General features: G+C 44.2%; 1 protein-coding gene and 1 long non-coding RNA gene across 2 annotated transcripts in view; one reads left to right on the forward strand and one right to left on the reverse strand.

The window, feature by feature from the left end:
- The window catches only part of LOC120029004 (rho GTPase-activating protein 35-like), a 101986-nt gene that overhangs the window by 34599 nt on the left and 52942 nt on the right, over window positions 1-14445 (forward strand). The window lies entirely within an intron of this gene.
- LOC120029005 lies at window positions 1059-12425 on the reverse strand. The gene is made up of 3 exons (XR_005473554.1): window positions 12279-12425; window positions 1369-1459; window positions 1059-1243 (listed from the first exon to the last, which is right to left on the reverse strand). It is a non-coding gene; the product is annotated as an uncharacterized LOC120029005 (long non-coding RNA).

Raw genomic sequence — 14445 nt, forward strand, 5'->3', positions numbered from 1 at the left:
AGGAGCACTGCCAGAGTCCTGCAAAATGACCTCCAGCAGGCCACAAATGTGCATGTGTCAGCATATGGTCTCACAAGGGGTCTGAGGATCTCATCTCGGTACCTAATGGCAGTCAGGCTACCTCTGGCGAGCACATGGAGGGCTGTGCGGCCCCACAAAGAAATGCCACCCCACACCATGACTGACCCACCGCCAAACCGGTCATGCTGGAGGATGTTGCAGGCAGCAGAACGTTCTCCACGGCGTCTCCAGACTCTGTTACGTCTGTCACATGTGCTCAGTGTGAACCTGCTTTCATCTGTGAAGAGCACAGGGTGCCAGTGGCGAATTTGCCAATCTTGGTGTTCTCTGGCAAATGCCAAACGTCCTGCACGGTGTTGGGCTGTAAGCACAACCCCCACCTGTGGACGTCGGGCCCTCATACCACCCTCATGGAGTCTGTTTCTGACCGTTTGAGCAGACACATGCACATTTGTGGCCTGCTGGAGGTCATTTTGCAGGGCTCTGGCAGTGCTCCACCTGCTCCTCCTTGCACAAAGGCGGAGGTAGCGGTCCTGCTGCTGGGTTGTTGCCCTCCTACGGCCTCCTCCAAGTCTCCTGATGTACTGGCCTGTCTCCTGGTAGCGCCTCCATGCTCTGGACACTACGCTGACAGACACAGCAAACCTTCTTGCCACAGCTCGCATTGATGTGCCATCCTGGATGAGCTGCACTACCTGAGCCACTTGTGTGGGTTGTAGACTCCGTCTCATGCTACCACTAGAGTGAAAGCACCGCCAGCATTCAAAAGTGACCAAAACATCAGCCAGGAAGCATAGGAACTGAGAAGTGGTCTGTGGTCACCACCTGCAGAACCAGTCCTTTATTGGGGGTGTCTTGCTAATTGCCTATAATTTCCACCTTTTGTCTATTCCATTTGCACAACAGCATGTGAAATTTATTGTCAATCAGTGTTGCTTCCTAAGTGGACAGTTTGATTTCACAGAAGTGTGATTGACTTGGAGTTACATTGTGTTGTTTAAGTGTTCCCTTTATTTTTTTGAGCAGTGTAGCTTACATGGCAATTATTTGCAACCCGAAGAAAATAACAAACATATACAATTTACAGTGGCATAATTCATATCTTCAACAAAATTACATATTTTATGCCGCTCTCACACGTTTCTTTTGTTGAATTTTTGATTTTCTTGTAAAAAATCCCCCAGGATGCTCTCACGACCTCTCATTACCACAAGCGGAAAGGCTGAAAGAGAAAACGCAAAATAAGTATGTTTTTAGGTGAACATAATCCATAATGCACCATAGGTTTAGGCTCTCCAATTGTTTATTTGAAACACGGTTGACAAAAAAATGCAACCTACGTTTTACCTCGTGTGAAAGAAAGTTTTCAAGCTGTTTTGAAGTAGTTCTGAACCATATCTCCAATTGGAAGGTTCTGACACAGATACATGTCTCTGACCTGAAATAGTAAACAACATTAACATAAATATTGATGTGATGACATGAATAATAATTTAACAATAAGCTATAGCTAACAAATTAAACAGCACCAAGAACGTACACATTCCGAATAAGATGTTTTGTCTAGCAAGAAGATCTTGGAGCTCCCTGAGTTTGATGGTATTCCATTTCACAAGTGTCACGATTTGTTGGAAGAGCTCGCTGGCTATTTGAAATGCAAGGCTCAGTGTCCAAAGCCCACCCCCACCCCACCTACCTGTAATCACAATCACACCCTGTGTAACCATGCAATTGAACCAGACTAACAATTCAATTGTAGCCACTCATGATCTCTTAAGCATCACCTCTAGTGAACACGTTGGACCATTATCATATCTGTCTCTTGGATAAGGCCTCTTAGTGTCCTCTCCTAGACCACACACAAAATACACGATATCTGAGTTAAAACAGCTGAATATTTGTGAATGAATCATACTCCAATGATGATCTATTTTGAGACTGGAATAAATTAACGTGGGATCTCACAGTATATATGCTACAGCCTATATTCAGAGCCATATTTCTAAATATGTCTCTGCCTAATAAGGTCAATTTGTAACAGGTTAAAGAAATGGACCCACCATGGCAAGATCATTGAGGGTCTGGCGAGTTTGACAAAGATAACACATTTCCTCTTTTCAGTTACTGCATTTAGTATACGCAACTGGGTAAAGAACAATTATACACAGATGTACTAGAAGGGACACATTAAGAGTTACCATGTGTACAGTTAGTTGATAAATCCTGAACACCACTTCTAAACGATGGGCTACCTACCCTACCTTATTTATAGCGTCCCTCATTGAAATGTCATGAATGAGGTAATATGTAATTCCCAACGTCTAAACTCTGTGTGCATGTGTGTCTTCTGTGTGCAATGATGCTCAAAGGCAGGTGTAGAGTAAATTTCCTCCCTGTACGGCACTGTCCTGTACACCATTTTTTATGTTATTTAACTAGGCAAGTCTGTTAACAAATTCTTATTTACAATGACTGCGTACCAAAAAGCTAACGCAGCCTATGGTGGCAGTATGTACAGAGCCGCTTTGCCGCCCTAGGCGAGACAAAAAAAATGCCTCCCCGCTAAACTAGAATAGTTGATTGATGAAAAACAGTTTGCTATCAAGAGAAAAGTCTCAAAAGAAAGGTGAATAATGAAAATAAGTTTCGTGGAAGAATGGACAGAGAAAGTCATTCTTACCATATTTCTCCAATGTCAAACCAGAGTTTCTTGTTTGCAACGAAACGACAGTTTCTGTAGACATCCTTATGAATCTAAGCAAGGCACTTTCAAAAGTTACCTTTCCTCCCAAACAGAGGCTCGATCGACCCATTTTCAGCTTTTTCAGCTTCAACTGCTGGCTACGTATCCAGAAGTGCTTCCCGAAAAGCTGTCTTGGATTAAACATTTTCACTTTCTGAAGGCGAGAGAATCTCAATTAATAGCAAAGTAAATGTTTTGTCTAATATTGAAGGCCGCAGCTCAGCTTCAGAATTGTTATAGAGAAGAATCAACATATCCCCATGTTGACCAGTCACGTCATTTGTGGCCATTTTAAAGCTTGTTTCTAGCATAAGGCAACAGAGTTAAAGCATTGTTATGTAACGCTTTATGTTATCTGGATACTTTTTATTAATTTCAAAAATATAAAGCTAACGATAGGTATTACGTCTGTGGTACATTTGGTCTATGGTCTTCAGAAAAAACACACAGGCTACTACTCTTTCTACTGTAGACTACGTCATTTATCTTAAAATGATTTTGATGAAGTGTTGGTGGAGCGCTGCGTCTCTCCGACAGCACCCTGGAAAGGCGTGCTGGGAATGGACAATGTAAATATTTTGCGCCCCTGCCGTCGTCAGAGTGGGCACTGCTTATCATGGGGCGACGTCAGCGCTCACCTAAATAGCCATCGTGCCACTGATTGTTCTCGGGCTAAATTAATGTGAGGTGCTGTGTGATGCTGGAGATGCTTCTTAGTCAGTTTAGCTCGGAAAATGGCGCCCTAGGCGGCGGTCTAATGGGTGGGCCAGCCGTGGGGCCTTAACAGAGTTTTATATTTAGAATCCCTATTAATTCAATAGCATCTCTGTGGGCCTTGTCATAAAGATTTTGTCATTTAACTTTTAAAATGCATTACCTTTTTGTTGTGGCATAAACACAACCAGTTTTGATGTTTTCATCTGATTGTCACTTCAAAGGGCTCCTTTACCAGGTTAGCAGCGCACGTTCATCCACTTCCAACATATTTCAAGCTTCCAAACAGTGGTGAATGGAAAGAGACATCAGTTACACAAAACACCAAAAAAGTGTAATGATATTTGCCGATTGTCATTAGGCCAGAATAAATGCCTCCACTGCTGTCCACGCGCGTCTCTTTGTCAGCCACTCATCTATGCCTTTTCAAAATATCAGTGTTCTCGTCGAACCGCATTGCATTTTGGCGTGTAGGCTATACCACACGTCTTCAAGTCCATTCTCAAATTGTTCATGCCTCTGACATACGGTAATGATAAGTAATGTTGTAATATCCTCCAGTTTTCTTGCCATTTTTGTTTTAATTATTGTAATCAAATCAAGTTTATTTTATATAGCCCTTCGTACATCAGCTGATATCTCAAAGTGCTGTACAGAAACCCAGTCTAAAACCCCAAACAGCAAGCAATGCAGGTGTAGAAGCACGGTGGCTAGGAAAAACTCCATAGAAAGGCCAAAACCTAGGAAGAAACCTAGAGAGGAACCAGGCTCATGTTTTACCGGTACGCCACACCATCTCTTTTGCTGGGACGCCGTACCGCCTTACTTTCACCCCTGGTCTCCGGATTCAGTAGTGCATGAATGTTTCTCTTGATAAAACACGATCTAAAACGCTCTCATTTTAAGTAGAGGGCATGATGGTTAATGTGGGGGCTTGTGTGTGAGCAAGTGTGAATCTCGGGTATCTTTGCTGGAGCATATGGTGTGCCATGAGTGTATGTGTGAATCTGCGTGTACGCGTGTGAAGGCCATCTGTCCCCTAGCTATAGCTATTGGGTACAGAGCTTTCTCATTGGTGTTACTCTTTAAAGTCTCCCCCCAGGACTTCACAACACCTGTTTGGTTCCCACGAAAGGTTGTAGGTTGCAGGTCCAGGCAGATTACCACTGAGTAAGACTCTTAACCTAGATAGCAGCTGTGCGTGTACTGTGGGGAATATGAATGGACACTGTGAAAACTGTCTCGCAATACAAGTCACTCTGGCAGGAAGCTAATCATAATATTTCAGCAGCTTTCTTTCCTAGAACCAGCTGGGAAATGCCCCTGACAGCTCTCATTAGCCCCGACTCTGGTTCAGTTCGACATCTCTGCTGCTAATAGTTTGGGTTAGCATTTAGATGTGGATCAGCAGGTCTGAGGTCAGCATTTTTAACAGTGGTTCTGATGTAAGCAGAGCCTCAGTGATAGGGGGGGGGGGTGTAAAGGTACAACACCTGTGTTGTCAGACCAATTACACAAGCAATTAGCCTGCAAAGCTCTGACAATCATGTGGGTGACTGGCATCTGGATGGGGAGATAGAGCTACCTCAGAGGGGGATGCTGGGATATTTACACTTCTCTCTCTCTCTCTGTGTGTGTGTGTGTCTTTTCTACCTGTTTGTTTTATGTGGCTAGGTGAGTGAAAGATGCACGCCTGTGTTTATTATTAGTCGTCTGTCTGTGTAGTGCATGGTTTGTTTGCACTCTGTATTGAGTTTGGCTGGGACGGTGGCGGTATAAGGTGTCTCTTCACACCGCGTTTCGCTGACAACCCCTTTACTCCAGAGTGAGATCGGATGTGCTAATGCCAGCTCAGCCTCCCTGCTCGTCTGACAGGGACTGGGGTTGTAGGGTTAGTCAGGAAGACACGCAGCTCTGCTAGGAGAGAGCGAGGGCATACAAATAGCTCTTTGTCCCGGAGAACAGACAGTCATGTCTCTCTGACCTGCTGATGTCTTGCAGCTGTTGACGTTAGCTCAAACCTCTCTTATCATGTCGGCACGGGCAATTTTGAGTGAATAGGAACACTGTGTTTTAAACGCACACCGACCCAGAGGATGGTGGGTAGCATGTTTTTAGTGGACGCAGTATGCAGTGGGATAATGTCAGCTGAAGGTTGTCGGGCTGTCCGTGTAGGGAGTCGCCTCGTGGCTAAGCCAGCGCTTTCTCCCTGGCACTCCTCGACTCAGACGTGGTGTGTGTGGCCGGAGAGGGAAGGCCTCGTCACTGTAGAACGTGTAGTGTGGGCGGGATTAATAGCTGTCACCGTGCACGTTCCTGACGCGTTCATTTGGCTTGTGTTGTCAGAGGCCCCATGATGCTTTGGAAGGGTTAAACACCATCTTGATCTGCTCAGCCTCTCCCTCATGTCCCCCTCTTTCTCTAGTAGGCTCTTAAACCCTCTCCCTCCCGCTCTGCTAGGGCGTTTCTTTTTTTTGTATTGAGTTAATTTGATGAATTTGCTTTTGCTCGATATTCCAGATGCCTGTATTGCAGAATCAATACTTTTCTATATTTTTCGTTTTTGAGCGTTTGTCCACTTATTGTCTTTTTGGTCTCGTCCGCTCCATTCTGTGCTGTGCACCTTCCCATTTGCCCCAGTTTCAACTCGCTATTTGCATTTGAGGTTTGTTCCAACAGAATGGGTCATACGGACACCGAAACACATGGAGACATTATTTTACTGTAATAGAGGAGAAGTTAAACAGGGTTAGAAAGGTTGTTTTTCAACTCCTCAGATTTCGAGCAGATACTAGTAAAACAGATGTACCAATGAACATTGACTCTGAAAAATGAATGCTCAGTCTGTCGCTAGCGCATTACAGTACCACGTATCGCTAGCGGCATTTTAGTCAAACAAAGATTGTTGTACTAGCTGTTTAGTCTGTTTAAGAAATGTGCAATAAGCATCAAATAATTATGGAATTGGCAACTCGTTCTCATTCTGAGAAATAAGGTAGGCCACTTGATTTCAACATGTGAACAAAGTGGACAGGCTAGCATGCTGTTCAAACGGTTGGAGACGGACAGAAGGGTGTGTTCATTACTAGTCAACTGTTTTGCCTTGTTAGTTGAATTCAGAGATTGTGAAATTACACCAAAATCCAAGTTGGTTAAAATTGAAATGTAAATATTAGCTGGCTACTCACTAGCACGTGGGCTTGTGCTTGAGAGATTGTGTTAATTTTCTATAATGCCTGCTACATTATTAGTGAATGTGCATTATGCATGGTTCTGGTTACATTTGTAACAAAAAGTAAATTTTTAAAGACATACCTGAAAGCCAGATCAGTGATTATTGCAAAAAAGCAGGTATATGTATTTTGATCAAATAATTAAATTATTACTGGGTCTTAAGGTTGTAGAAGGCATATATTCAGCCTAGGTATAATTACACGAGCTCTGAATTCATTAGGTTATTGTTGACTTTTTTAAATGCAGTGGATTTGACCATTTAATTATACAACAAAGCTTATTTAGAGAAAACATAACAAAAATCGATCTCTCGTGAATCGCCCGTAAGTTTGCAAAAATGGCGATATGAGTTTGAAGCCATATCGCCCAGCCCTACTCTCTGCTTCTCTCTGTGTTAACCAAACAATGGTTTCTCCATCTTTTCAATCTACGACACCTTCCTTTTCCTCTATCCCTCCCACTCTCCCTCCTGCTGTGCAACAGTCATTCTCTCCCCCTCGTCCTCCTCTGTACTTTTCTCTACATATTTAACCAAACTCTCTTTTTCTCTCTAGGGCTCTTTCCTTTTTATCTCCTGCTCTAAAACAAAGCAATATTATCCTCCGTGCCCCCCCCCCCCCCCCCCCCTTTCTGCTTTCCCCCTCTCCTTCCATCTCTCGCTACATAAGAACACAGTGGCCTGCCCTAACACCAACTCTATCTCTCATGCCCCAGGCAGGGAGGAAAAGGAAATTACCTCAGTGTGGTGTCTTGTGTGACAGGGCATGGCAGGGTAAAACCCAATGAAATAGCTGCTGGACTTTGGCCTGGCGAAGGTCACACGGTACTCTGCTAGTAAACAAGCTGCTAGCTGGGAGAAAAGCCACTGCAGAGAGCTCCACAGAGAACCCTGCCAGGATTTGATGTACTACAGGCCTGTTTTACTAAGGAGTGTTAAAGCGTTACAGAGCTTTTGTGTGTGTGTGTGTGTGTGTTATCCAGTGGTTTGACAGAGCATCCTAAGGGGATTTGGGCAGCAGATCTCTGACTTGATGCTACGTGAGCAGAGCATCGTACTAATACATGCTGCGATAAAGGAAATGTCAAGATGCAAAGGGCCCTGGTAATCCAGAGTTTGTGTAATCCCACCCGCGATCTGACCATCCTGCCTGGTTTACTGCCCCTGTGAGGTGTGTGTGTGTTTGTTTACTGCAATGACATCGGCGTCAAGTGTGTGTGTGTGACTGTGCCTGTTAAGATAATATCATGACAATGGTGACCTCTGGAATTAGTGAATACATGACTTGTGCTGAGTTTTAGTGTTACATGTTTGTTTACGAGGAACAATTTCTGTGTGCTATATTTGGAAAAGTAGTCTGTGGTTTGTTTGTTTGCGTGTGTACACTGCATTAGTGATAGAATCGGTGTGTGTGTGTGTGTGTGTATACACTTCCTGTTGGTAAATGGAAGAGGGATTCATTGCATTAGTGAAAGAGGCTAATGATCTGTTTTAATTTATTTGTGCTTGCGTCACTGTGTTAATGTATTACAGTGCACACGTTTGTGTGTGTGGAGACAATCCGTGACCATTATGTTGATGCAGATTGAGGGCACACAGGGAGTACATTCTCTGTTCTGGTTATGTACAGCGGTCATCACAGACACTCACACTGAATTTTCATCTCTCCCTCCTTTCCACACCCCTCCCTTCTTCCCTCGTTTTCTTTGAGAGAACCTCGCCTAGGCAGGAAGTGGTGTCCGTGTGAGAGTTCTCTTCCCCTATGCCCTCACTAATGGAGGGCAGGTCTCCTGTGAAAGAGAGAGGGAGGAGGGAGAGAGAGGAGGGGATATGATGAAGGATGAGAGGGATGTATGGAGGGGATGACTGAGTTCAAGTTAAAGATAGAGATTGAGGACGAGAAGGAGAGCGAGAGAAGGAAACGTGGGTAGAAGATGGATGGATGTGGAGCAGTTTGGCTGTTAGCAGTGCATTAGAGCAGGCTGTGGGAGAGCGCGAGAGATGGGCCCAGAGAAGGCATCATTCTCAGTAAGGGGGGTTTACCTCTGCTACAGCTCTCTGTCATCATCACCATCACAGAGGTTATGATTATTTTATGAAATATGGTATTGTCAATGACAACCCCCGGTCCCCTGATATATGAAAACAGCTGCAGCTCTTTCTCAGAAACCACTGCGAGAGTTTCCTAGTGTGAAATATTGGAATAACTCAATGTGCACAGTGAAGTCCCCCCCCCCCCCTCTTAACAAATCAGGCACAGCTCATAAAGATGTATGCCTTGCATACATAGGCTTAGGCTAACATTGTCTTAGTCCTCATGGCGGTTGGTTCTCAGGGCTATGGGTTATTTGACAGGCCTGAGAAAACCCAATAGACGCCGGCTCAGTCAGGCCTTGTTGACAGTCTCTGGCGAACGCCCTGTAATGAACCGTTGGAATGCTTGGATCCTGTGGGCTTGGCCCTCTGGCTAGTTAAGGCCGTCTCTTCCCCCAGCTGCCCTCTGACACGCGTGTTAGTAAACTTCACGCCCTGGTGGCCACTGCGGCACCGGTCCCTGTGCTTCTGATTATGGAAGAAGTGGTGCGCCTTTCCAGGCCTAGTCCCTCCCTCATCCCAGAGGGAAGGAGAACAGCTCGCATGACCCAGGTCTCTGACCTAGCGCCCCCCGGCCGACCCGCTCTATGTATTTCTGGGTCGGAGGTAGATGGAACGTACACCCTAACCTATCCCCTTCAGCCAGGGGCTAGTGGTGAGTATGTGGCAGGACATGCGCACTAGACACACCGAGAGGGCCTCAGGCTGCACTGGAACACTGTCTGTGGCTGGACAAACTGAATCTGGATAGTATATAGCTCGCGCGGTACATTCTTTCCCTTTTACAGATAGTTTGGTAATCTATCTTGTCGTATGTACTCTTGCAGGTTAAGGCTAAAGCCTCAAGGCAATAGTTTGATTTATTTCATAGTTGCTGTTTACACAGGAACCGTTTTATGAATTGTTTATGGTAATGGCAGTTATTTTGTCATTTAGCATGCAAATGTCTCAGGGCCTATTTTCCTTGGTCTCTGTTGTTAACGCTCTCACAACAGTTGAGATGGAATGCTGCTGGTTTTAGTTGTTTACTTCACCGTTCCTTGGCCTGTCACACGAGCAGCCCGGGAAAACAGGAGAAATTGCATTACAACTGTTTTGTTTGGCGTTCTTGCGTAGGTTGTTTCTGAAAATATTGCTGAAATACCCCGCTCTCAAGTATTGTTGCAGTAATAAACACACGTGTGTGTGTGCAAACACACACTCATTTTGGCTATCAAGGAAGAGCTTGGAAATGTGCAGCTGGGACAAGTCAAGCAGATGTTAGCAGCATATATCCGGGCGCCTGCTGAACTGTATGGCTGGGCCTCAGACCTGAGGGGAAACTATAGGAGAGGTCCCTTCATTTAAACCCGTGACTCGCTCAATTCGGCATGAACCAACAGGCCAGGCTAACTTAGTCAGCACACCTGACCCAAATGAGTCTGTTGTTCCCACATGCTTCAAGATGTCCACCATTGTTCCTGTACCCAAGAAAGCAAAGGTAATTGAACTAAATTACTATCGCCCCGTAGCACTCACTTCTGTCATCATGAAGTGCTTTGAGAGGCTAGTTAAGGATCATATCACCTCTACCTTACCTGACACCCTAGACCCACTTCAATTTGCTTACCGCCCCAATAGATCCACAGATGATGCAATCGCCATAGCACTGCCCTATCCCATCTGGACAAGAGGAATACCTATGTAAGAATGCTGTTTATTGACTATAGCTCAGCATTCAAAACCATAGTACCCTCCAAGCGCATCATTAAGCTTGAGGCCCTGGGTCTGAACCCCGCCCTGTGCAACTGGGTTCCTGGACTTCCTGACGGGCCACCCCAGGTGGTGAGGGTAGGAAACAACACCTCCACTTCGCTGATCCTCAACACTGGGGCCCCACAAGGATGCGTTCTCAGCCCCTTGCTGTACTCCTTGTTCACCCATGACTGCATGGCCATGCACGCCTCCAACTCAATCATCAAGTTTGCAGACGACACAACAGTAGTAGGCCTGATTATCAACAATGATGAGACAGCCTACATGGAGGAGGTGAGGGCCCTGGGAGTGTGATGCCAGGAAAATAACCTCTCACCCAACGTCAACAAAACAAAGGAGCTGATTGTGGACTTCAGGAAACAGCAGAGGGAGCACCCACCTATCCACATCGACGGGACCACAGTGGCGAAGGTGGAAAGCTTCAAGTTCCTTGGCGTGCACATCACTGACAAACTGAAATGGTCCACCCACACAGATAGTGTGGCCAAGATGGCGCAACATCGCCTCTTCAACCTCAGGAGTCTGAAGGAATTCAGCTTGGCTCCTTAAACCCTCAAACTTTTACAGATGCACAATTGAGAGCGTCCTGTCGGGCTGTATCACCGCCTGGTACCGCGCAACCGCGGGGCTCTCCAGAAGGTGGTGCGGTGTGCCCCACTCTTCACCGGGGGCAAACTACCTGCCCTCCATGACACAGGAAGGCCAAAAAAGATCATCAAGGACAACAACCACCCAAGCCACTGCCTGATCACCCCGCTATCATCCAGAAGGCGAGGTCAGTACAGGTGCATCAAGCTGGGACCGAGAGACTGAAAAACATCGATCTCAAGGCCATGAGACTGTTAAATAGCCATCACTAGCACATTAGAGGCTGCTGCCCTAATATACATAGACTTGAAACACTAGTCACTTTAATAATGTTTACATAAGTTGCATTACTCATCTCAGATGTATATGCTGTATCCGATTCTGCTGCCCATCCAAATAGTTATATATTCTTAATTCCTTTACTTTAGATTTTGTGCGTTGTCAGATATTACTTGTTAGATATTACTACACTGTTGGAGCTATTTCGCTACACCCACATTAACATCTGCTAAACACGTGTATGTGACAAATAAAATTGTGTGTGTGTTTACATGGTTAGCGCATGGGGGTCATTGCTAATCTGTGTGGTCATTGCAGATGTCGTGGTTATTTGTTAATGTAGCTTTTTCCATGGCACTCCAGCATGTTGCTACTGGTCATTTCCACGTAAAAGGATCAATGAGCACCAATGTGACGTTTTTTATAGGAGCATGTCAAATGAAAGCTAAGATTCCATCTTTAAGAAATGTATATATTTTTCAACCATTTCCATCCAAAAATTTAGGAATAAGTAAAGGCTTTTATTTCTGGTCAAACAGATGGAAAAGGGGGTTTAGAAAATATCTAGCAGAATAAAGCACAAGCCCTTTTCTCTTTTTTTTTATGCACGTGAACGAGCGTTCACACGCTGGTTGACGTAATGCGCTTCAAATTAGAAAGCAAGTCTGTTTGTCCTCACGTCTCCGCGAAGCAATGCTGGTAAAGTGAGCGGATAATTTGCCAGAAAATAGAATGTTTGTTCATTGTTACGCCTGGAATTGTGACATGTATAGTTAAGTGTTTATTTAGCGTTGATACGTTTGGCTGCCAGTGCCAATAATGCATATTTGAAAACAATAACTTTATGCCTACCTTGGTTGATTTCGGGCACATGCATATAGGCTAGGCAGGCTATAGCTGGGAAACGCGAGGAACTCCGTTCAAGAGAGAATACTGTGTATGTAGAAGGAATGAGACTAGCTACATTCTTTATAAACCGCTAGGGTGTATTAGCTACAACTCTCCTCACATTCTTGAGGCAACATAACAGGAGGCAGGTACGGTGGCTCCTGTAGGACATATAAGGTGAGACAAAAGGAACACGCAACAATAATTCACAAGGGCTACGTAGCGAACATAACAAATACAACTGTTTATTATAGATTCTAGTGACAATTTAAGTTAGCATACACTACGCAGTCTATGTGAATTGATGCTCTACTCTCATGCGCAAATTTTGACTCCATTGATGATTGATGGCGTCTTTTCCGTGTGATTTCGGCTTAATTATTAAAAGGTATCAGAAATGCCTCAAAACACAATGTTGAAGACCCCCTGCCAACTAATATCGACAGTTGTATTTAGAAATGTTTCTGCCTTCTGTAGTTTTTGAAAATTCTCTTACCAAATACCCACATCTTTAAGATATTTTCACATTTCTCTCCCTCACGAGGGAGGATTATGAAATGTCACAAGTGACAAGTAAAGGTAGACCTATCAATTAGTAGGTGTTTTTAGAGATATACATTTTGTTTATGAATTATTACGTGATTAAAACTCAATTTCGTTACCTAGTCGGTAATGGAATTTCCCGAATAAGCGCAAACTTAATTTCTGCAATTGAATTGGCTACAATGGGAAATTATAGTAGTCGCAAGCCACAGTTCACAAGTTAGTACAATAGAGTAAAATAAAAGGTACTGTATAGCACAGTACTTTACTGTATAGTACAGTAAAGAAAAGCATAGTCCAGTACACAGAGTTGTACTGAACTATACTCTAGTTTACTGAACTATGCTGTGCTGCAGGGCTCAACATTAATGCTTGTCCGCTTGCCCGGGGCAAGTAAAAAAATAAGTTGGACAAGCAGATTATAGATTTAAATTGTCCGATTTGAACAAGTAAAAATATCACTCAAACAATTGGGCTACTCCGATAATAATTGGATCAAGATTGTATCAGTGTCCTCCGGATGCGAAGTTTTGCTCACTGTCCACCCAGTCTCGGCGGAGTGCATCGGAGTATAATTATTGTAGGCCTGCATTGACAGGCATGAGTGGTCTTTCAATCATGCAGTCGCGAGGTGCGTTTTTGAGATCAAAGCGAGCGTAGCCACGTTTTAAACATTTGTTGATTTAATTATTGCTAGGTTAGTTATTTGCCCAGTTATAGCTAATTTTTGGTCAGCAATGAAAATCCTGGAAAAAGTAATGGTGAGGTGAGATGCACAACAGGTAAAATGATATACAACAGACTAACTACTGAGATAACTAGCCAAACTACACTGTTTTGAATTGGCTATCCCGCTAGCTAACTATTTAGCCTTTTAGCATGTATTATTTAACTGGCACAAGTGTATAACCGCAAATGGCCAACGCGCAGTTAATGAGTGCTGTTGATGAAAAAAATGCTGTATACTCCGGTTGTAAAACCTTTACTCCGGTTGTAAAAATAAGTCAAGTGCTCAAAATTGGCTAGGATTCGCCTTTATTCAATACTGGCCATGTAATTATAGCAACGTTAATAGTTAGTATTGGAATAGCCTAATTGACTGTCAAGATCTCCCCTGAACACTGAATATTTTTACCTTAAAAATAGACATTTTAGTTAGCTACCTCACACACCTTAGCCATTTGATTCCTGGTTCATTGAATGAGGGAATTATTTTATAAAGACAAAAAGTATTTGGTTGTAATTGTAATGTAGCAGGGTGGCCAGCCCTCCTCCAAGAGATTCTAGGAGCGCTACTGGGTGTGCAGTCTCTTGCTCCAGCCCGGATCGAACACACTACGTTGTAAAAGAAAATCAGCCGCTCAACAGAATCTTGATAAGCTGACTCTGGTGTGTTTGAGCAGAGTTTTCTGAAAAGCCCTGTCCACCCAGTAGGTTTCTGGAGGGAGGGTTGACGGACCACATGCGTTTTCTACAGTAGCCTATCAGTGCAGTGTTTTACTTTGGGGGGTTAAGTGCCATGCTCAGGACATCTAAAACATGGGATCATAGAGCAGCAGCCTTCCATTTCAATACCAGTGTAATAAAG

This window comes from Salvelinus namaycush, chromosome 34 (genome assembly GCF_016432855.1).
Source record: "Salvelinus namaycush isolate Seneca chromosome 34, SaNama_1.0, whole genome shotgun sequence".
Lineage (NCBI taxonomy): Eukaryota > Metazoa > Chordata > Actinopteri > Salmoniformes > Salmonidae > Salvelinus > Salvelinus namaycush.